Here is a 25,228-nt window from a genome sequence, read left to right as displayed (position 1 = left end):
GTCAACTGGTTGATCGACGGCGCTTATAAATGACGCAGCGTTTGCCTGGGAGACACTGCTACTCATTGCATCAATAACATCAACTGCTTGAGAGCATTAACATGCACGCAGTGGAGATGTCGGGATGAGAATCGGGGGAGGCCATTAAGGGAGGAGCGAACTGTTACTTGGAGGCGTCTTCAAAACACACTTTGATTTATTAAACTTGAATTATTATCAAAAGTTAAAAGAAAACAAATGTAGGGTGTCATTTTCCACTTCCATCCTCGTTTGAGGATGTGAGTAATGTCGTCCGCCCCCGTACACGTTCCTTTTTAGGATACGCCGCGGGATCTCAATAGGGTTGAGGTCAGAGGATGAAGAGTGCAACACCACGAGTTTTGTAGGATTATAGTTCGGTGTCACCACGTTATATCGCGCTTCGTCACCCACTTTTTAGAGTGGGACAAAATAAATTCCGTTTTAGAGTAATATTTACACTAACTAAATAGAGTCAAATTTATTCACAGGATTTACTGTGTAGATTTGAGCTGTTTATAAATGATTCTGATTCTGATAAATGAGCATCCCATATTAATGACTCGCAGCCATTTTCACTGAAGCAACCCCCTTCGCTCCCGGCTGTTTTATTGGATTTTGACTGATTTTGCAAGGCCCACAGAATATTGTGCTCTATTGCTATCAAATATATAAACCAGGAAGAAGAAATATATTTGTGTCTGTTTCCGTTTTGCAGCAATTAGCATAAGAAGAGCCAAGTTTCGTCATTATTCACAAACTCGTTGAAAACACTGGGGGAGAAGAACTTGTTGCAACATGGCCCTGGCTGATCTCTTATACTCTGCTGCCACCTACTGGCTACCATTTCTTCAACCATTCTCTTCAATTCAGAGGCTGCATCAAAGCCTGGTCTACGCTCTAGCATAAAAAAAAACGTATAAATGCGTTTTGGGGAGTGAAGGACAAAGTATTAAAAAACGTATTTATATGTTTTTGGGTTTGAATGAGTTAGTTATGGGGAAAAGTGTTTCTATTTTTCAATAAAAATGCCAGGATGACTTTGTTCGCCCCCATTGGATTGTGTGAGGTGTTCTTGTCTTTCTATCTTTGTGTGGCACATAATTTGACATCCGAAATGTTTGTATCTTCCCCCAAAAATGTGCGGATGAGCTTATTTCACCCAATCAAACTGTGTGTGTGCGCACTTTAAGCATGCAGAGCGTGTAGTTGATGACAGCATCTGATCAGTAACCTGCACCTTGATTGCAGTGTGTGTGTGTGTGTGTGTGTGTGTGTGTGTGTGTGTGTGTGTGTGTGTGTGTGCGTGTGTGTGTGTGTGTGTGTGTGTGTGCTGATTGCATAGTAATGCAGATCAGATGAAGCAAGAAATCGGCTTTTTGGCTCCATCAATCATCTTCCGCCTCACCCCTCTTTCATTCTTCCTCCTGCCCTCTATATCTCTCCTTCTCTCACTCTATTCTGTCTCATTTATGCTCTTTGAGTTTGGCCGTCATTGTTGTTGCGCTTTCTTTTCCGCCGCCTCGTCTTTTATCTCCGCGCCGCACGCTCGCTACTTCCCATTTTCCATGTTCCATTGAACCGCTGGATCTCACGCACACGCACAAATGGCACACTTACGGCTGATTGGTACAGGTCGACATTTTCCCAATGCTTGCCTTTCTATGAGACATCAAGCGTGTGTGCCATCTTAGTTTCAAAAAACGAGTCATCAGTTTACTCATTTTGAGCATCAGGATTGTAATGAAACTCCTCGCGGTTCAAATGTGTGTCCAGTATTTTGAAGGGCACACGTTCAATTCCCACCCAAGTTAATTTTTTTTTAAACATTCTCATCAATGCTTCAGAATAAAATAGGTTAAAAAAATGAAACTAAAATGTTTTTAAAGTGCAAAAAAGTAAATTATTGCATTTATACAAAGATAATGATGTGATAATTAACCAATCAAATAAACAAATAATAGTGAACTTAAATTTGACAAAATTAGTGCATTAATTTTGAGTTAATTTAAAGTTCCTTTAACACCACTATTATTTTTAAGGTGCGATTAATGATCACCCCTTACTTGGGAAACCTGCACCGGGGAATTCCAGTTGCAACGCAGCAGACACGTCCACGTAAATCTTAAAATGTTTAGAATTTCACAAGTTACTTCATGTTAAAGATTGCCACCAATGTCTTACAAATGCAGTTATGCCATCTAGTGGCAAAAAAATGACCTCAACACCAATCTATATCACACTTTTTTTTATCTATTTAATTTAAACTCAATGTTATGAATTATTATGAAATTACTGTATCAATGACCAAAATATGCAGTCATATTTCTATTAGTAGTTTAACATTTTTCCACTTTTATGTCAACAAGAGTACGAAAACTTATAAAATATTTTATTGTACATTTAGAACAGATATAAAATTTGCAATTAATCGTGAGTTAATTCAAGTCATGGGTTAATTACAATTAAAAAATGTAATCGCCTCACAACCCTACATTTAAATAAATCTAAAAATTTAATGAAGCTAAATAAATAAGTTTGTTAGGTACACAACAATTAAATTTAATTAAATAGTTAATTTAAATTTATGATATATTGAAAATATTTTAATATGATTAAAAATATTTTTTTAAACTTGGAATTGAATAACATTTAAAAATTGATTAAATTAAATAATAAATAATACAATGGGGAAGTGTGATATTTTGTTTGTCATTTTGATGTTTTTTTTTTGTTTTTTTTACATTTTTGGTCTGCTAAGAATCCCCTTTAAACTATAATCCAGCAACTTCCCTGCTAGGTAGACCAACTCTCCTCGTTTTATCCACTTGGGATGCATGAGACAACCCAAAAAGATGTCCCGCGGAATGCAATGTGGTCGCCTGCCACCATGCATTTCCACTTATACTCTTCGAAACTTAATAGGCTGAGCTGTTTGTTTTCGCTGCCTGCTCCGCTTCAACTGATAATAACAGTGAGATCATCACTGAGCACCGTCCAAAAATGTTTTAACCATAAAGCTCCCAGAGTAACTTCAGTCACTGCTGAAGATAAACAGACAGACGAGATAAGACGAGTGCAATGGGAACGAAAATAAAACGGGATCATAATTAGAAACATGGACGTTTGGTATTTCTGATGATGATAACGTCCAGATACAGGAAACGCCCACTATTCGCAAGGGATCAAGGCCTGCCACTAATAGACAAAAAACACCAGATTTTTTTAGGCCGACACTAAGAAACTTAGGGTGCCCGAGTTTACCAGTTTAATTTTTTTTTTATTATTATTACGAAAAAAATTTGTTTTTCGGGCCAAAATTTGTCACAAGCGAAGTTCAGTCATGTTGCCACTCGAATGAAGTGTAATAAAAAAAAAAATGGAGCGATTAAGGTGCTGTTAATGCCCTTGCATATGGGCAAGGAGAGCAACAATCGCTATCCGGCCGATGCAACTTCAACTGTTGTCGTCAAATACTCAGCCACGCCCCTTAAAAGGCACACACATAAAACGTTACAGTTGTTGGGACTTTTGGCTTTTTGTTTATTTACACTTAATAAAATGGAAAACCAGTTTAACTTTAATTTCAATAAAATGTAAAAAAAAATAGACATACAGGGTAGACTCTCCGTAACTTCCCCTAACAACCCAGGCTAAACTTCTCCCTGACTTACAAAGATCTTAGTCAATCAGTTTAGGTGTATTGCTTCAAAAATTTGGGAGTTTTTATTTCATTTTGAATTAGTTTTTAAAATTCAGTTCGATTGAATTAGTTTTTAGAGTGTGTTTTTTAGTTTTTAGTTTTTCAAAAATGCTTCAATTTATGGAGCATTTGTCACATGCATCTCATCTTGTGGCATCTTAGGGCATTTCAGAAAGAGCACAAAAATAGCTGAATAGCACACAAAAAAAAAAAGTTGGATTTGCGAATAGCGTAGCGCAAACAGGTGGAGGTTGTCAACGCTTTTGGAGGCGATTGCAGAACATGGCCGCCAAACCCCTCTTTTGTTCTAATGGAAATCCCAGATCTGCCCGTGTGGCAGTCAATTACAACCAGATTGCCCCAACTTGACTGGGGCCTCCGTGCCACATCAAGCCTGCCCTTCATCTATCTCCGTCCCCAGCCTCCGCCCCTCCGCTTGGCACAATAGTGGGAACAATGTGCCAGCGTGCCGCCACATCAAACGCGGGTGACAGGGAGACTTTAGCGGGACAGACAAAGACGCAGAATTACAGTGCGGCCCCAAATCTGATTGCGCATCAAAGCCGGGAAAAAAAACATCCTCTTTAAAGTGATTATATATCCATGAGAAGAGAAAAGCCACAATGTCTCCCGCTCGGACGTGTTCTTCTGTCGTCTTGTCGTCCCGCTGGTGCCAACTGTCTACACGCCACCCGCCCCGCCTCCTTTCTTTACACGCTGCTATCAAAGCCGCGGCACTGGGAATCCAATCCAGAGGACCGATCGGCAGAGGGTTATAAGAGAGCGTGCAACTTGGCGACCCGGCTCGTCTCGGTGTGCGCGACATCTTGCGCAATGACGGCGGCGTCACATTTTCCTCAATTAGAACAATATGATTCAGTTCCCGTAAAAAAAAAAGAAAAAGAAGCTAAAATTGGCTTTTGGTCACGTCTGCAAAGTGATAACTAGTGATCTAACTCATTCACTGCCGTTGACGACTATAGACGTCAAAAATTCATGTGAATTATTTCTATTAGTTTAACTTTTTTTTTTTTTTTTTATGAAAACCTAGAATTATTTTAGCGCACATTTATAAGAGATATAAAATTATCATGTGATTAATTACGATTAAACGGCCCTTATTTTTAATACTTTTTTTTTTAATTAGGCCCATCAGGTGGCTAAAATTTTGAATTGTCATTAATCACATGAAATGCTGTGGATTGAAACAAATAAACACCAGTTCAGTAAATTGCATGCCATCTATGTTGTGCACTGACACAGTACTAGAACTAAATGAGTGCTTTTTAACTCATTCACTGCCATTGACGGCTATTGACGTCAAAAATTCATTTGAACTATTCCTAACATTTTTTCCACTTTTGTCAACAAAAGTATGAAAACCTAGAAAAAATTATTGTACATTTAGAACAGATATAAAATTTGTGATTAATCGTGAGTTAACTAGTGAAGTCATGCGATTAATTACGAAAAAATTTAATTGCCTGACGCCCCTTATTATTAATAATCTTTTCTTCTTCTTTTGTTTTAAAGTAATTTTAATTATATTTTAAAAAAAAAAGTATTATAATTTTTTTTTTTTTAAATAAGAACTTTTTTATAAAAATTTGGGGCATCAGGCGATTAAATTTTTTTATCATAATTAATCGCATGACTTCACTAGTTAACTAACGATTAATCACACATTTTATATCTGTTCTAAATTTACAAAAAAAAAAATTCTAGGTTTTCATACTCTTGTTAGCAAAAGTGGGAAAAAAATGTCAAACTAATAGAAATAGGTTAAATGAATTTTTGCCGTCGATGGCAGTGAATGAGTTAAGTTCCCGACTAAATTTAAAGTTTAGAATGAGCAGATTTTCAAAATAAAAAATTGGTACAGTACAATTTCACTTTTGTCTATAATGTGATAACTTCATTATTTTTCACGGACAATTTAATATCTTTAAAAAGGAATTTTGCCACTTGCTGTCGACTGAAGATGACATCACCTGCGCTGAGGAGACGGGAATCGACCAATCATGGCTCAGTTTGCCGACCAAACCCGGAAAACAGGTGAGCTGTGATTGGTCGTTACGTGACCTATTTCCTCAGCACAGGTGATGTGATCTTCAGTCGACAGCAAGTGGGAAAAAATATTTTTAAAGGTATTAATTGCCTAATTGGCAATTGACGTTATCAAAATAATTCTGGACAAAATATTAACTTTTTACTGCTAAAAAAAAGGGCTCAATGAGTCACGTATCCATTTAAAAACATATGTGAACTGAGATATTTATTGTTAGTAGTACCAAAAGGGGAGGTGCCTATTTGAGGGAGGTGTTTATTTGGCATAAGTGAAAAAAACGCAACCCGCCCAAGTGCTAATTGGAGCATAAAGAAATATGCTAATCTGTCGGATTACCATATGTCGCAGGATGCGTCAAACAGAAACGTGTTCATCCAGGGAGTATCGTAATCCCGGATTATCGCACAGGTCTCAAGTGTCTCATTTGCGGCTGCTTCAATAGAAAACAAACCTAGGTTGAGAGATGCTACACTTAAAAATCCATAAGATCCACACGAGTAGCGTCCTTCAATGTTGCACCGCCCACAATGTCAACGGGTTTGCGACCCAGACGAGATTCACGGGACATATCGCCATGAATTGCTGTCTGTGTCTGTATGTCACATCCTGGCATTTCCCCCCCCGTCACTGTTGAGACAAGAGATCGCTTTAAAATATGTTGTTTGCAGCTGTGCTTTTGCAATAAAAAATAAATAAATTGGCCTCGTTACACAAATGAATCCGATCTGCTTGAATGCAACACATCTGTGATGATGCGATATTGTCATGCATACTAAGATCCAGATTGCAGTGTCATATTAGTGGTTATGAATCATGACACACTTTAAAGAAAGATGATAGCGTAGATCATACTTTTTTTTCTTTTTTCTTTTTTTTTTTTAACCATGCATTAAACTCATTTAATTAAAAACCTTCACGTTGGCTGCATTTCATAGCAAAGGCGCACCAAAGTTGACTGGTGTGTTCCACACACATGTTGCTGCCTTGTAAACCGTGACCATCCATCATTTGAGCTCATGTGACGACGTATGAAGTCCATTTATCAATCTTGACCGCACGGAGAGCGCCATACTCTATTTTCTTCCCGTCCCGTTCCTGTCATTCCCTTCAGCTCACTTTTGGTCTCGCAAGTTTTTGAGTTAGAGTAAAACTGTCATAAACGCGCAAACAGAAGATGAATAATACAGTAGTGCCTTTACTTAGGAGTTTAATTTGTTCCATGAGCATGCTTGTGACTCAAAACATTGATGCCCTATTGGAATGAATGGAAATGTCATTCATCAGTTCAAAAAAACTCCTACAAATATAAAGAAGTTTTTGCATCATGATAATTCAATAGGCATTGTGCTGCTCATTCTGGTGTGCACGCCTTACCCACCAGGGGGCAGTATAATGCATAGACATACTACAATTAGATTTGATGAAGAAGCAATTTTTTATGGAAATATTAGGGTTAGGTTTCACACTTTAAGCATGGAAGAATGTTATATTAATGGAACATTGAGTCTTAATATTTTATTTCAATGCTGCTCAAACATGAAACCGATTCCAACCTGTTTGTTAAATACGGTGGCTCAGTTATAAGCCTGAATTTTCAGATAAATACATTTTCATACAAATCTTACAGTGTACATGAACAAGTTTACTGATAAGTATTTTCTAAACTTAAGTAAAAAACAAAACAAAATCGCAATAATTGACTCGATTCGCATCAAGATGAATCGTATCGAATCGAATCGTGACCTATGAATCGTGATACAGATCGAGTCGCAAGGTACTAGGCAATTCACACTCCTAATATATATATATATATATATATATATATATATATATATATATATATATATATATATATATATATATTAGGAGTGTGAATTGCCTAGTACCTATGACAAAAAAAAAAATATATATATATATATATATATATATATATATATATATATATATATATATATATTTTTTTTTTTTGCAGAGGTTCAAGTATATATGCCCATGAGTATTGTTGTTGAATCTGTCTGTATATGTTGCTACCAATGGAGGGTTTATAATTAAATTTGATGCTAGGTTTGTTAGCCCGTCTATATCCACATTATGTGCTAGCATTAAGCTAGGAGGCTTTTGGAAAAGTTGTGTAGTTTGGTTATATGTTTAGTTGTAAACAAACGTAACTTCAACTGGGAATGACAATAAACAGTTTGACGCAAGCACTTTTTGTTAGCAACTCGAGAGATAGAAAAAGTGAGCAACAGCTAACATTGATTTTTAAAAAACAACTATTTCTAATTCAGGTTATTTGTGGGTTGAATGCGTATCAAACCAAAAAAAGCCAAAGAACAGTAAAAGCACACATTTGCGTCAATCCTTCGTTATACTTTTGAGGCAAATCTTTCCCTCGAAAATGGTAATTCTATCAAACTCAAACTTCACAGACGCACGCACATTTTCCTTTTTGAATTTTCCTTTCTTGCACTCCGAAATGTCACCGAGTATTCTCTAGTTGAGAGACACTGACGATGATGAATAGGACTCGGGAGAGGAGAGAATTACCTCTGAGCATGCGGGGAGGGAAATAGAGAAGAAGAAGAAGGAGTCCTGGTAAGCGCGACGGTGACGTGAGGAGGGCGAGTGCGATAACGCCAAACGAGACAAGCGGCAGGAAACAAAGAAATATGAGTGAGATGGTAAAAAAAAAAATAAAAAATGACAGAGAGTTTTTCTATAGAGACGAAGGTGCGATCAGGCCTGTCGATTCCCAAAGCTGCGAGAAGGGAGCGGCTGTAATCGCATTTTCTGTGGCGTGTGCACGTTTCACGAATCCCGTGATGCTTTTGGGCTCCGGGCAACAAATTGAAGGTAAAAAGAAAAAGAAAGCCGAGATGAGGAATGAAAAATTTAAGATATTATTCGGGGGGCTGTTCCCCCGCGGAAAGCGAGAAAGAAAAGGGTTTGCGGTAAAACGAAAACACGCGGAGTGGGACGTATATATATATTATATATATGTTATATTTATAAGTGGGGTGAGTGGTTTTATACGGAGAAGGTTATTAAAGGTAATGCCAACTACTCAGAAAAAAACATTCTACATTAAACACTCATGGGCCTTTTCACACTGCACTTAACTCATTCACTGCCATTGACGTCCAAAAATCATTTGAACTATTTCTATTAGTTAAAAAAAAAAAAAACTTTTGTTAACAAGAGTATAAAAATCTAGAAAAAAATTACAATTAAAAAAATGTAATCGCCCGACGCCCTAAATTTTTGATAATCTTAAGAAAATATATATATTTTTTAAAGATTATTTTTTTAAAAAAATGCTTTGTTGTTTGTTTTCATACTCTTGTTAACAAAAGTGGGGAAAAAAATGTTAAACTAATAGAACTAGTTAAAATGAATTTTTGACGTCAATGGCAGTGAATGAATAAAAAATAAATAAAAAAGAAAAGATAAAAAAATTTGGAGCGTCAGGCGATTAGAGTTATTAATCGTAATTAATCGCATGACTTCACTAGTTAACTCGCGATTAATCACAAATTTAATATCTGTTCTAAATGAACAATAAAAAAAATTCTAGGTTTTCATACTCTTGTTAACAACAGTGGAAAAAAATGTTAAACTAATAGAAACAGTTCAAATTTTTTGACGTTTATAGGCGTCAATGGCAGTGAACAGGGGACTATCAATCAATGCAATACCACTGCACTTGACTATATGTTTGCCACAGTAACTTTCTTCTATATCTTTTAATCCCACTTTGGGTAAGTCACAAACTCCTCGCTTTCTTCTTCTTGCTGTCTGCAGCCTTTTTTCGGAGTTACTTTATGCTCTGACCTTTAGTCCCCGTGCGTCCGTTCGGGTGCGACGTCCCACTTTGCTGAACCGCTGGCTCGTGATCGGTACTGCTGAGTCACGGCGCGCCATGCATCATTGACTGCCACTGCCATTCTTTATGGCTCCGTCATGACTTAGCGTTTTCTGTTGTCTCCCGCGTCCCTCCCCAACCACTTCTCTTCCTCCCCAAAGGCACCGACAGCCTCGCATGAGAGTTATAATAAAATTGCAGGGTGACCATAACGGTGATTTATATCGGGCACAGATGGTCACATGATGTTTAATGCATTCCCGCCACTCTAATACAGTATTTGTGAGAAACGTACAGCTTCTTATTTCACTCTACATTCCACACAACTACTAGAAATTTTCCCATTTGGTTTTCAGAGGTTTACAAAAATCTGCATAATCTTAAAATAAAAAGATTAATAATACAAAATTTTGAGTTGTTTCAATTGATATACATTTGGCCCTTTTTTTTTAAATTTTAAAATAACTAATTCTATTAATTTTGTTTCATCCAAAAGGAACTTGTATAATTATTAGTGCTGTCACAAAATTAAAACGAATTAATTAATCACAAAAAAAAAAGTTGTGTTAAAGGTAGCACAGGTTGAGTTTGAACAATAAAGATAACTACATGTATTAAAGTAAAGCATTTAATTAATGTTTGCGAATGACATTCAGAATATTTGTTCATGTCAATCTATTGGGGTCATTTTTTATTTTAGTAAATTATTCAAGTAATTAACTTATTAGAAAAAGAGGAGGATGAGTGTGTGCAGTGGATAAAAAAAATTAAATTTAAATTGGGCGGACAAAAATTTTTGATGAAAAAGTATTTTTAACTCACTGCCATTGACGGCTATAAACGTCAAAATTTCAAAAAAAAATTATATTAGTTTAACATTTTTTCCACTTTTGTTAACAAAAGTATGAAAACCTAGAATTTTTTTTATTGTACATTTAGAACAGATATGAAATTTGTGATTAATCGCGAGTTAACTAGTGAAGTCATGCGATTAATTACGATTAAAAACTCTAATCGCCTGACGCTCCAAATTTTTAATCTTTTCTTTCTTTCTTTTTTATTCATTCACTGCCATTGACGTCAAAAATTCTTTTTAACTAGTTCTATTAGTTTAACATTTTTTTCCCACTTTTGTTAACAAGAGTATGAAAACCTAGAATTTTTTAATTGTACATTTAGAACAGATATAAAAAAATTAATTAATCGTGAGTTAACTAGTGAAGTCACGTGATTAATTAAAATTAAAACATTTAATCGCCTATTCCCCTTCATTTTTTAAAAAATGAATTTATGGCAGTGAATGAGTTAATTAAGCGATTAATCGTGATTAATCAAAATTCGAAGATGTGATTAATCTGATTACAATTTTTTTTTTCTTGTTTTGTACCAACAATTATTACCAAAAAATAATTGTGATTAATATTTTCATCATAATTGAGCAGCCCAAATGTGATGCAACAAACCACTTCAGGACAGATGACCAAAATGTCACCAATCACATCTACAACAAACTACGTCAAGACATACAGTACATCGAATTAAAAGCTTTAACAAAGGATTTCTAAACTGTAATTATTTTGGGCTGTATGTCCTCATGCGATGACTTGAAAAAAAATATGTTTGTTTTTGGTTTGAAAACGTCACCAACCCCACTGCTAATTAAACTCCCAAAATGATGATGAAGTGAGCAGGCGCGGTGCTTTGGCAAGATACCCACTCTATGGGTGACAGTTTATTTAGTTTAATAATATAGTCGCTAAGAGAGAAAAAAAAAAAAGATAGCTTTAACTCCGTTTTCGTCAAAATTCCTCATCTCATAATTTCAGATGTCCTGTGTAAACAGTGATTAATGGTCTCTTTCTGAGGGAACATTTTTTCCCATTACAGCCGTGTCTGGCACCAGTCTGCTGCCACAAGGTTCGACTTCTTTCAACCGCACAATGTCAAAAAAGCCCATTGGCTTTTGCTGCCAAGTGAGAGTTTTTGGGTGGGTGTAGGCGGCGCCCAATCCGACCGGAGCCAATTCTGGACCCGAGACCCAGATTCGGTAATTGAGCTAAATGTCAAACAAATCACGAGTCGACCTCGTAACCTCAAGAATCTCCAATTTAATGTTACGGGGGCGACTGGAACTCATTGGAAAAATGGCTTTACGAGAACATTTTAATTAAAATCACTTTGAAGGGTGAAGAATGGTTGCTGTAAATTGTGAAAAGAACACCTTTAGGTAATGAGTATCCAGTACACTGGGATTTACAAAACAAGAAGAATCGAGAAAAGGGAACTTGAAGACATCCATACGAGGAACCGGGAGGTGGGAGGAAAAAAAAAGCCAATTGTCTGTCCAATTAGCTGCCGAAAGCCAATATTGCAGCCTTTGTGCCTTCCTCCAGCGGGTTAAGAGGTTCACACAAATGCATGATTGGATAATAGAGAGATGAGGAGAGAGAGAGAGGAGAGATGAGACGTAAGAGCCATAAGAAGCAAAAGGATGAAAGGCTCCGAGGTAAGAATTACTGAATAATACCTAATTGGATTAGATAAGACTGTTCCCTTCTATATTATTTTTCAATTCATATTCCATTCCAAGGGAGCCTCCAATGTCAGCCCTCCACATGTCAAACACTGGCATTTTCAAAGTATTTTACCAGATGGAAATTGTCGATTTTAGCTGTAATGGAGTGAAGCACTCTTAACTCATTCACTGCCATTGACGGCTATAGACGTCAAAAATTTATTTGAACTATTTCTATTAGTTTAACATTTTGGTTAACAAGAGTATGAAAACCTAGAATTTTTTATTGTATTAGAACAGATATAAAATGTGTGATTAATCGTGAGTATCTTTTCTTTAAAAACAAAATAAATAAATAAAAGATTATTAAAAATTTAACAAAAATGTGGGGTTGTTTTTTAAAGAAAATATTATTAATAATTAGGGGCGTCAGGCGATAAAAATTTGTAATCGTAATTAATCGCATGACTTCACTAGTTAACTCCCGATTAATCACAAATTTTATATCTGTTCTAAATGTACAAAAAAAATCGAGGTTTTCATACTCTTGTTAACAAAAATGGAAAAAAAATGTTAAACTAATATAAATAGTTCAAATGAATTTTTGACGTCTATAGCCGTCAATGGCAGTGAATGAGTTAATATTGAAACACACCGATTTTTTTTTATTATATATATATATATACTGTATATATATATATATATATATATATATATATATATATATATATATATAAATTTGAGTCTTGACTGTCATAATAAGTGATGTTATTTTATTTGGTTTTTTTTTGGTGGACTTGACTGTCCAACAGAACAATTCCATGAAGCAAGACACTGAAAATGGACTCACCTTGTTTTTTGTGGGCCACAAAAAAACAACATGGTGGTCCAAATCTGGCCCCCGGGCCTTCAGTTTGACACCTGTGCAATAAAACACATGTTCCAATACTTTAGACAGGCGGGTTCAAGTTGTCTATCAGATCCAGATGTAAATACCAGGAAATAAAAAAAAAAAAGACATATTGATCTCATATTTATCTTTTTATGTCAAATCCAAATGTTTTCAAGGTACACAACAGACATGGTCTCACTGTCCCAATACTTTTGGAGAGCAAACCACTGATTAATAGAACATTTGGGGAATATTTTACTTTCACCTTGTTTTTTTTTGTTTTTTTTAATCTTACACACCCAAAAATGTTGCATTAACTTCATGCTGGCTTCACAAAAAACAATTTTTTCTTCCTGTCCATCCCAACGCACCACAGCGGAACATTAGCGGATGTGTCGTCCTAATTAGCCAGAGTGCTTTTTATGTGCCACTAATGGACTCTACGCGGAAGTTTCTGTAAGTGCGGCGCCGAGCGGAATCCTAATGTTTGATGGTGATGATGTTGAAGATGATGAGTGAAGAGTAGTGAATAAGTAGGAGTGCGTTGGAGGGTGCTGGGGGGTGGGGAGGTGGGGGGGTTGTTAGTATAGATGGCTTAATTACAAGCAGTGGCTGTTTATTCTAAATAACAGGAGCGCGATGATTACTTATTACTAATTACAGTGCTTGTCTGAATGAATGGACGGAGTTTCACTCCTTTTCGGACAGACCTCAATATGCTTGAGAATTCAGCATTGATGTTTATCCGAGCGGAAACGTATGGATTTTAGGGGACTCGTGCTCCAAATTAAACAGGAAGCTAGTCATTTGGGTTTAAGTAATCATTTTGGGTGATTTACAAAGGCTCGTATTTTGATAAATTACTAAGTTCCGAGCTTTTTTTTTCTTTCTACGTCGTCTAATGCTAGGTTAGCATAGCATACAAATTTGATGAACATTTGGTGAATTCTCGGAAAGTAAAAAAAAAAAAAACTTAGCTTCCAACAATAGCTTCATCGATCAACAAGAAATTCTGGGGGACCGGTCGATCATAACAGGAAGCCATTTTGGTTTAAAGTAAACGTTTTGAGCGATTTACAATGGCTCCGACTTTGACAAACTTCTATGAGGGAATTTGCCTCAACGAACCCCGATCCAAACCAGGCCCCAAAAAATGTTTCACCTAAAAATGTTTCTAGCATATAACTGTATAATATTGAACAATTTCAGACTGACAGTAAAAAAGTTCCCAACGCGCCTACACGAGACACTGCTGCGAATCCCCGTTTCTCTTGCATGTTAAAGTGTCGCACCGGTGTGAGCAAGTCACTTTAAATGCAAATTCCGCTCTCCTTATTCAGCCCCTTTTAAACCCAAAAGCACTCAAGACAAAATTGATTAGGCGGCTCTTACATGTAAGTGCTTGTTAGCATGCCGGGCGGAGGGTGTCACCGTAACACGGTTCGCACCTTCCATCACAAGTGCTGGTTACGATCGGCAACCTCGCAGACGTCCACCGTGGAGAATTATTATTTATGTAAATGAACCATTATGTATGAACACGATCAACCTTCATTTTCACTTTGGCTCGGAGAGCTTGCATAACATCGGCGGGATCACTTTATACGCCGGCACACGTGAGACTGTGCGCTTGCATCGCATACACTCGCGGCTACATTATGCATGTTTGCAGCGTGTTGGTTAGATAGCTAGCTAGCTAGCTAACCAGTTAGTTAGCATGTTACATAGATGTTTCTCTTGTCCGTCTGTTTGTTGACAGCTGATTATTTAGCTAGTTTGTTTCTTTGCAGTTAGCTAACCTGTTATATAGCTAATTTGTTTGTTTGTTTGAAGCTAGTAAGCTAATCCTTTCATTCAATTCTCATAAAGCTGGCTAGCTCGCTAATTACAATTGCCATGTAAACGTAGCAACCAGGAGCATGTAGCTAGCCGTATTAGTTTAGCTAGTCGTCCACTTTTATAGATATACAATTATTACGCTTACTGAGAGGTGTTTTTGTTTTTCTACGCGGACAATCACAAAGCTTTATCCGGAGCTGGTGTTTAAGTGGAAAGATTCTCCCTACGCCTTCAAACTTCAGAATAGGACAAATAGCATCAATAGCATGAATGTTTGATGCTGTGTGAAGCAAAGTAATGCCACATGTCGTGTTTCTGTGTTATGTTCCACCGCAAAAAAGACAAAGTAAGTAAAGCAGAACATCTTGTTTAGGGAATGAAAAATAAAGAGGAGGGCTATTAGTTATAATTGTGTCCTCGAGGTTGCATTTGTTCTTTTTATTTTATTGTATTTTTTTATGTTTTATGTAATGAATCTTCTTGTTTGCTACTGACACGATAAAAAGCGATAAATGATTTTAAGCAGATTCACAATTAAACTATGGCCTCTAAATCACCCAATCTAAAAGCAAATTAAATAAATAAATAAATAAATAAATAAATAAATAAATAACATGAAGTGTACACACAAAGATTTTGTTGAGTTGTAACTAAAGCAAACTTTTCAAATTTTCAATGGCTAGAAAATAGATAAGAACATAATGCCTTTTCTGACAATGAATTCTAATTTATTTATCAAATAATAATATTTATATATATATATATATATATATATATATATATATATATATATATATATACATATATATATTACTATTATTATTTAATTAATTTTACTTACATATTTTTATACTGAATATATATACAGCATATGTATACTGCGTATGTAAAATACCTTTATAATTGTTCAAGGTTATTTGTGAAATAGTTTTTTGTGAAGCGCACGCGTATACACGCACACCCAGAAAAAGCACACACTCAAACATGCGGTGACTTGCACAACACAAATTCATCAGGGTTGTCACTTCCACAATATTAAATGAGAGTGCGGTGTGTTGCGCAGTAAGAAGCAAAACGCACTCCTGGGACAATTTATGGAGCGTGGCGAGCAATGATATCCGCTCTATAAAGTCATGGCTAAAATAAAAGAGACGTTTCAAACACTTAACTAATCAATAGTGAACGTAACACTAATCACTTTGTCTTCTGTATACAGGAGCGCAGTGACGGTCTGTTCCGTCTTCATTCATTGCTTCAGATATTTTTTTAATTCTGGATAAATGAGCAATTTGAGGAATTCATTATCATCTACTTACTTAACCACATCTAGCACTTACCGCCACCTAGAGGACTGGAGTGTAACATCATCATTCATTTAATTCTCTAATCAAACATTTTGCTTGTTTGGCCTTGGCGGAGGTCTAAGCTCTACTAAGGACCTTTGTGGCAATGCACATAGTTGATCCGGTGTGTATACCATGTAACTTTTCTGTCTGTGCCGGAAGCATTGTCAAGCAGCCGCGGCGGCCAAGGAGGAAAGCAGTAAGCGAGAAAATAGGTTTGCACGCACACACTTGACGAGATCATGTTGCAGACAAAAGTGCAATCATGTTTGACATAATAACATACACGTGTGTTTAAGCGTGGAGGAACGCGTCACACATCGTAGCTACCAGTTGGCATTGACACTCCTCAACGTAGACGATGAATGACGTCTTTACAATACCTCATATCTATCTGCTACAATTGTCTGTAGCTAGTTAGCTCATTTGTTCATTAGTTTGTTTGCAGTTAATGTGTTTGCTAATTTTTGCTGTTCGTCAATATGTTTTTTATTATTATTTGTTCCAAACTAGTTAGGTTGCGCTTAGTTAAATAGTTTGATTGTTTGCATTTTTTTTTTCATTTGTTTGTCCATTGTCCATTTTTATAGTTGTGTAACTAGTTAGTTTGGTCTGTTTGCTTATTCACAGCTAGTTTACGTGTTTATTCATTTGTCCCTAGCCACATACCTAAATTGTTCAATTGTTTGTTTGTAGGGAATTGATTATTTTGTTCTTTTCAGGGTTAATTTGTTTGTTTGCTTGTCCTCAGGTAGTCAACGTGTTTGCCGTTTGTTCAATGTTAGTTAACATGTTTCAGTTTTTTTTTAAGCCACAATTAATTTGTTCAAAGTGAATTTGTTCATTTGTTCACAGTTACTGTTAATTTGTTTGCCCATATCTAGCTTCCACATTTGTTTGCAGTTAGTTAGTTAGTTGGTTAGTATTTCACTGTGTTTTGGAACTAGTTTGTTTTAGATTGTATGCAGTTAGCAAAGCTGTTCATTTGTTCACTGGTAGTTAATTTGTTCACAGTTCATCTGTTCATTTGCTAGCCCATATCTAGTTTGCACATTAGTTAGTTAGTTAGTTAGTTAGTATTTCACTGTGTTTTGGAACTAGTTTGTTTTAGATTGTAAGCAGCTAGCGAAGCTGTTCATTTGTTGACTAGTAGTTAATTTGTTCACAGTTAATCTGCTCATTTGTTTGCCCATATCTATCTTGCACATTTGTTTGCAGTTAGTTAGTAATTCACTATTTTTTGAACTAGTTTGTTTTAGATTGTTTGCAGTTAGCAAAGCTGTTTGTTTGTTCATTTGTGAATTGCAATTATTTAGCTTATTTTTTTTCCACTTAGTTCTTTGTTACCTATTTTATTCACAACTTGATTTTTGTATTCATCTCTTTCTTTGCGATCAGTAAAAATGTTTGGTTCCTACTACCTAGTGAACCTGTTAGCTAGTTGGCTTATTTGTTTGTTTGCACCAAATCAATTTGTGATTTAGCTGGTTATTTAAATAACAAATCAAGTGTGGAGTGCCACGATGTATTGTGCGAGTTGCTGATGTTCCGTTATGTGTAGACGGCACCTTGAAAGAGGATTCCAGTAAACTCTGATATGTTGGTCGCTCCACAATGTTGTGTGTGTCCATGTTTATGTTACGGGGAGCCACAATGTCTACGTTACGCACCGTCCGCCTATTGGTCCTCTTCATTTTGTTTCAAATTCTAGTTTCACATGACATTAATTGTATTATGCCAGAGACATTTACTATTATTAAATAAATAATAGACGCCCCCCAACATTTGCAGCCAAAGAAACACACTCGACCACAATTTGTGCAAACACGGGTCGTTTTTTTTATCATTAGGAAGACGACACTTAAAGGCACATTCAATCAGGAATATAAGAGCAATACTATAAGTCTGAAGCGAAAGTCATGTGAACAAAAGGCCGTCTGTACAAACGGTGACGTTGAAGACGCGCGCGCGCGCGCGCACACACTGGCCAGCAGTTACCGCTCGCTCGTTAGTTGAGGTAATGTTTATACAGCATTATGCCATGGCACACAAACATTCAAATGCTTCTTGTTCGACATGGAGCACTTGGACAGGAAGGGGTGGGGGGAAAAAAAAGAAGACATGTAAAGTTATATTTGAGTCACATGTAATAGCTGCAATTATATATTGCCGATATGGAAGGCCTGACTGCGTGTGTGTGTGTGTGTGTGTGTAGTGTGTGTGTGTAGTTTGCGTGTATGCGTGTGTCTACACTGGAACAAAGGGCCACTTGTGTCAGGGGCCCGCTCACTGCAGCTCTTACCGTAATGATATTCCAACGCTTGTACTCAGTGTGTGTGTGTGTGTGTGTGTGTGTGTGTGTGTGTGTGTGTGTGTGTGTGTGATGTTGAGTCTAGAAGGGAAATGACTAGCACGCCATGCCAGATCCTTCCTACCCCCCCCCCCCCTACCACCACTCACAAGTCATTCACAAAGACACACGCCACACACACACGCGCGCGCGCACACACACACACACACACTCTATTACAGTATATAGTCACATATAATGAATTAGTTGTATCTCTACAATCTCTAGATCTCTATTTGCCAATCAGTGGATTATGTGTGTGTGCGCTTATTATGATGAGGATTTTTTTATTTATTTATTTTTTTTGCACCAATTTAGTCGCACAAATTCCTGACAACGACAAAAAAAAAAAAGAAGTTCTTAACAGATTCTGTGTCTGTGACATCATTAGGTGTGTGCGCGTTCGTACCGTGCGTTCCAAATGGTTTTTCCACCAGGCTCTCCTTGACGGGCGGATCAGAGCAAAGAGACATGCCAGCTGCCTTTCACTATGTGCGCACACACAGAAACAGTAACATTTAAATATGATTATATTATTATTATGTTATTAAATCTATTACTGGGCCTCAATTTCTTTCCAAAAGTATATGCAAGTGCCATATGGGCAACTATTTGAAAGTCATTAGATGGGTAGGTGGATACGTTGTAAATGGTTTTGACTCACATTTGAATGTTATTATTAATGAGGTAAACTTTTTAAATAGTACATTTAATTATGAAATGTGTATTAATTAATTAATATTTCTACCTTTCTAAATACATTTCACTTTATTATGGATGCTGTATAGTTTTCTAACCACTCTAGAGCGCCCTCTACAATTGTGAAGTGTAACTGACAATTAACTCTCTCATTGTGGCATGCAAACTACTTTTATTTCATATTTTATTTCCTTCAACCTTTTATTTATTATTCATGTATTATTTATTCTGACTTCCCTCTGCATGATGTGGCACTCACATTTAAGGAAATCATTGTGATTTAGGGGGTAAAAAGTTTGAATCAAATGTCACAAATGGTAAATACTTTTTAGATACATTAAATTATTGGGGTTTTTTTTACTCCAGGGCTCCCCCTACAGTTGGAAAGTATAACACGCATTTTATTTGAATTGAAAATGTATATAAATTCAATTGCAAAATTATTTTTGGGTGTTATTGTTTTTGCTCCTGTTCCCTGTATATATATGCCAGATTTAAACATTAAAATGCATGTTTACATTTCAATGTTTTGTTCATTTGTCATTATGGGATTTTTTTTCCTGCCCTTTAATATACTTGTATTTTTTATTTACTGTTGTTCCAGGTTTTTTTTCACAGTTGTGAAGTGTAACCATATATTGGAATTTAACTTTTTTTTTTTTTCTAAATGTCAATGTTTTATTGAAAATGTATGGGGCAAATTTGTACACATTTTGAAATAAATTCATAACAAGACCCCTGGCATGGTCATTATGATATTTAAAATGTGCATTTTGTTATACTTCAATGGCCAATGCAAATATTTGATTATATATTTTTACTCACTAGTCCAGAGCTCACTAACTGTAACAAATATTTCATTTCATTCTCAGTGTTTTAACTATACGCATTTTAAATCATATTGAGGGAAATATGTAATTGTCAATCTGATGAATTTATATGAAATAAATATGTTTTTATTTATGTCCCATTTGCATCTAACGGTGCCACACACACACACACACACACACACACACCGCCTGTGATGATCTTTATTTTTGTGCTGAGACAGCAAAAAAAAAAAAAGAAGAAAGAAATCTCTCCTCCAGCCTGAAAAAAAAAAATCAATTTTCATTAACATACCGGTTTGATGATGTGGCTTTAGGATAACGTGGCAACATAAAGAAGCCAAGACGCAGATAGAAAAGGGATTTAGAAGCGCACTTGAGATGACAAGAGTATGAAACCAGGCGGATTTAAAGAGAAGGGGAACACAATAAAAACAGCAGAGGAGGCAAAAAGGAGTGTTGAAAGACGGCGAGCGCTGGGTGGTCGATGAGTTTTGACTCTTTTAAAGCTCTGCTGCGAAAGAAAGAAAAAAAAACGGTTTCCTTCTGCGCCGTATACATATCGTCAATACGCTGTCTCCAATTTAAATGGTTTCAATTTTCTCTCACAGCACACAAACACAGGCGATGTAAATCAGAGCTTTGCAAAAGGGCCTCCGGCAAAGAACAAACACAAACAATTGGAATGAAACCCCTTTTAACTATAAACGAAAAAGTTTCTTTTTTTTTTGTTTTTGCTGTTTTTCTTTCAACAATGCAACAATGCTTCTTTCACTTAATTAGGGGGAGCACAAGTTTGCAAATAAACAAAGACAACGTTTTTACCACTTTTGGTAAAGGTTTTGATACAGAAACTTGATATTGACATTTTGTTTTTCTTTTCCTTTCTTTTTTTTCCCCTTTTTTTTGGAGAGCTCACTATTGTTCATTCGGTAATTTTACCGATTTGACACGTCATCATCATTGCTCTCCTTTTTTTTTTTTGTATTTTTTTTTTTGTATGTGGGTGAATATGTGTGCGTGCGTGCGTGCATTCATTAGTTCACCTAAAACCTATAAAAAAAATAAAAATAAAAATCCCCATACAGACATTTTGTGTCTGTAAGAAATAAATCCTCAATAATTAGTCATTGGGAAAAAAAAACACACACACTCACACGCACGCACATACACATACACATACAGAATAAAAAAAATGTAAAAAAAAAAAATAATCGGAATCGGTAAAATTACCGAATGAACAATACTGAGCTCTCCGGGGAAAAAAAGAAAAAAAAAAAAGAAAAAGAGAAAAAAAAGTGCTGTCATCCAACAAGATCATCGTTAATACCGCGCATAGAATTCTATAAAACCCCACCCTTCATTCCCTCTAAGTGCCTTGATAGGTCCTGCTGTTTTGGTTAGCAACATCCCAAATAGATCAAGCCGCTGACTCTTTATTTTCCTTTGAATGTAATTAGAACTACTTGACATTTGGCGGCGCTGACTTTCAACCTCCCGGCGTGGTGATACGGGCGTGATATAAGGGTTAGTGCCAAAAAGAGAGAGTGTGAGCGGTGCAAAGGAAGTGCGTGATGAAGAGAGCGGTGAGGTGGAACATAAAAAAAGAAGAGAGAGAGAGAGAGAGAAATTGAGAAAGGCACAGAGGTGTGCAACACTCCATCACAGCAAACAAGTTAAGGCCTCAAGGACCCCGCACACACTAGATGGATGTCTTTGTGTTGTGTACAGCAGAGCATGGGGGAGAGAAGTGTGTGTGCGTGTGTGTGTGTGTGTGTGTGTGTGTGTGTGTGTGTGTGTGTGTGTGTGCGTGTGCGTGTGCGTGCCCGCTGCCCCCAGTGCAGAGATTTGGAACCTGCACAGGCTACCTAATCCATTTAAATGTAGTCACAGTTGGGCAAGACCAAATTCTTATACAAGATACTGTCAGTTGAGTTACTTGAAAGTAGTTTATTACTTGTTTTGGTGAGAGAGATGCAAACAACTAAAGTCGAGTAATAGAACATATGCCCGCGAGTATTGTTGTATGCGCTGTTTGTATGTGTGTTGAAGGAGCAGTTGTTTGACGGTTTTAGAATGATCATAACAGCAGCAATGCTAATTTCTGTTAGGCAGTCTATGGTGTTTTACATTATATGTTAGCATTGTGCTAATGTGTAACATGTTTTTTTTTTTTGAATGTGTTAGCTGGGTATCGATTCTAATTTCCTGAATCGATTTCATTTCAATTCACAAGAGTTCAGTTTGATTCAATTTCGATTTTTCCCAATTCGATTCAATTCACTTCACTTCAATTCGATATTGATTACAAATGGAACGTCAATTTCTTCTCAAATATCAAGGACGTGATCAAAACTCCACAAGCATTGCAAATTAACATTGACATCAGCAAGGATGATATGAAAATTGTAACTGATTAATTAATTAATTAGAAATTAAAAAGATTCTCAATTGTCCTAAAGTCATGTCTTTCATAAATGTAAGAAAATATTTTTCAATGTATGTGAACAGTAAATTTCAAGAAAACATACAAAGAGTAAGAAACAAAACAAAAAAGGGATTTAAATTCTATTTTCTTACAAATTTATGGGAAAAATAGATAATCGATTCGTGGTTTTATGAATCGATATTAGGCTCAAAAAGGAAAATCGATCCGATATCAATTATTCAATTATTTAAACCTAGCCCTAGTATTAATTTTACAGTAAGCTTCAACTGCGAGAGACAAAAGTTAAACATTTTTAATCTGGTAATCATAATCATCACATCAAATTTAATAAAAGCTAGTCCTGTCAGACTGGTGTAAAAAAAATATATTTTTTAAAAGTTACACAGATATATTTTGTCAAAATTTATATCTAAGACACATATCTTGAAAAAAAATTCAGACTGGTAAAAGAAATATTTCAAATGGGAAGTTTTAGTCTGCATGACAAGCAATGTAATGTAATTTGAGAGTTATTTGAATTTTTTACATTGGAAAAGATTTATTTGGATTTATTATTATTTTTACAATGTTGTATCCAAAAATTCATTTGGTTACTATTGGATAAATGTACACTTAAATTCAAAAGACAATAAAAGTCAATAATAGTCATCTTTATGGGCCAACTATTGTCTTTATTTTGTTACCTTTTTGCACATGACATCGCCAACTAGTGGTCTGGCATGCACATTACAGTCTTTTCACTTCTTTTTACTGCCATATTTATGTGAATGTGCATCATTTTGTCATTCCAGTTTGGTTGTCATGTACAATAAACGTAGCCTATGTCAGAATATTGTATACTGTATATTTAAAACAAATAAATGATGTCATTAAATGAGAGAATCTTGCCATTTTTTTTTTTTTTTTTTTTTTTTTTGCTATATTTTTGTTACAACATCCCAGCCACGGGGCCACATTTGTTGGAGCTGAAGTGGAGTTGATCATTTTCTTCAGTGTGGGGGGTCGCTCAGGCGAAGTGACACTGATTTTCCGGTCAACAGTCCCATCCAGATGTGGTTATGTGACATTTTTCGCAACATTTCCTACTAAATTATTGTGGCAACATACTGGATACGATCGGGGAAAGCAATTCATCATTGTTTTACAGGCCCATGCAAGCCGGGGTTGAGGAACGAGGGGGGGGGGGGGGGGTCTCAAAACACCCCCATCATTGCCTCCTCCATCTTATTTCTTTTTCAATCTGCGAACATATTCATGTTGTTGATTTGTTCCCTTTCCAAGAATATTTGAGCATCTCGCCACTCTCCTTGGCATCTTTCATGTTTTTCGCATCCCCGCCATGCAAATCCGACTATATCTGTCGGCCCTTTGTAATTATTTCTCCTTCTAAATTCATAAAACATGTTCAGCTCGAGCCCCATGACACATATACACCACACACGCACACATTCATATACATATAGAGTATATAATTTGTGTCCTGTTTGTAATTATCAATCCATTTGGGGATTTGAAGACTTTCTGTATGGAGCTTAAAAAGGCTTGTTGTTCTCTTCCGACTCAACCACATCTGAAAGAACACACACACACGCGCGCGCGCAAGCGCACACACGCACACACCACAAGAATCTCATAGGAGTGGAAGCCACAGTGTTTGAAGATAAGATTTTTTCCTCCTCATCCTCGCCTCCTCCTGTGTAAGTGTGTGCGTGTCTCTGGTGAATAATGTAGTTTACGAAACAAACTTTATAAAATCTATTTTGCCAAGCAGAGCGCACGCACACACACACACTCATAGAAAGGACATTGAAAATGTCGGGGAAAATTCCCAAATTAAGAAGATGTTTTATTGACCTCGTCCTTCTACTTTTCTCAGCTAATTTAAACCAATCTTTGCGTTCCACTATCAGGTTACTATTTTGCTATTATGTTAGCATAGCAACTGTTAGCATGATTGCACTAACAATTGTTATTACACTAGGGATCACAATTTTAAACTCAATTCCGGGCACGGAATAAAAAAAATATTTCAGTTTTTCTCTATCACATCAATTTTTTGAGCTATAGAAGTTGTAGGGTTTCTTTCAATTTTTCAATTTCAATCAATTGATTTCATTCATTAAAAAAAAGACAGAATATTAAAAATTCAAAGTAAAGCAAAAGAATGAAAGGAGACAGAAAGTACAACTTGTTTTGTCTGCGACTGATCAACTAAAAAAAAAACGCACAAAAACACATATTTAACTTATTGACTGCCATTGACGACTATAGACGTCAAAAATTCATGTGAACTATTTCTATCAGTTTAACATTTTTTTCATTTCATTTTATTTTTTATGAAAATCTAGAATTTTTTTATCGTACATTTATAACAGATATAAAATTTTCAGGCAATTAATTACGATTAAACACCTAATTAATTAATTTAAAACAAATAATAATTAGGCCCGTTAGGGCGATTAAAATTTTTAATTGTAATTAATCACATGACTTCACTAGTTAACTAACAATTAATCACAAATTTTATATCTGTTCTAAATTTACACACACAAAAAAAATCCTAGGTTTTCATACTTTTTGGCATCTATAGCCGTCAATGGCAGCGAATGAGTTAATGACAACGAGCGGTCGAGACGCTTTCAGTGTCACAAAATAATTCAACT

General features: G+C 36.0%; 1 protein-coding gene across 6 annotated transcripts in view; it reads right to left on the bottom strand.

The window, feature by feature from the left end:
* trps1 (trichorhinophalangeal syndrome I) overlaps positions 1-25,228 on the bottom strand; it is a 171,213-nt gene that overhangs the window by 103,935 nt on the left and 42,050 nt on the right. For all 6 annotated transcript variants that reach the window (XM_077548805.1, XM_077548803.1, XM_077548810.1 and 3 more), the window contains one exon: positions 13,017-13,087. The gene's annotated coding sequence lies outside the window, so the exon portion shown is untranslated. The remainder of the gene's footprint in view (positions 1-13,016; positions 13,088-25,228) is intronic.

Source organism: Vanacampus margaritifer, chromosome 17 (assembly GCF_051991255.1).
Source record: "Vanacampus margaritifer isolate UIUO_Vmar chromosome 17, RoL_Vmar_1.0, whole genome shotgun sequence".
NCBI lineage: Eukaryota > Metazoa > Chordata > Actinopteri > Syngnathiformes > Syngnathidae > Vanacampus > Vanacampus margaritifer.
The sequence above is the reverse complement of the archived record's forward strand: the minus strand, read 5'-3'. Positions and strand labels throughout refer to the sequence as shown.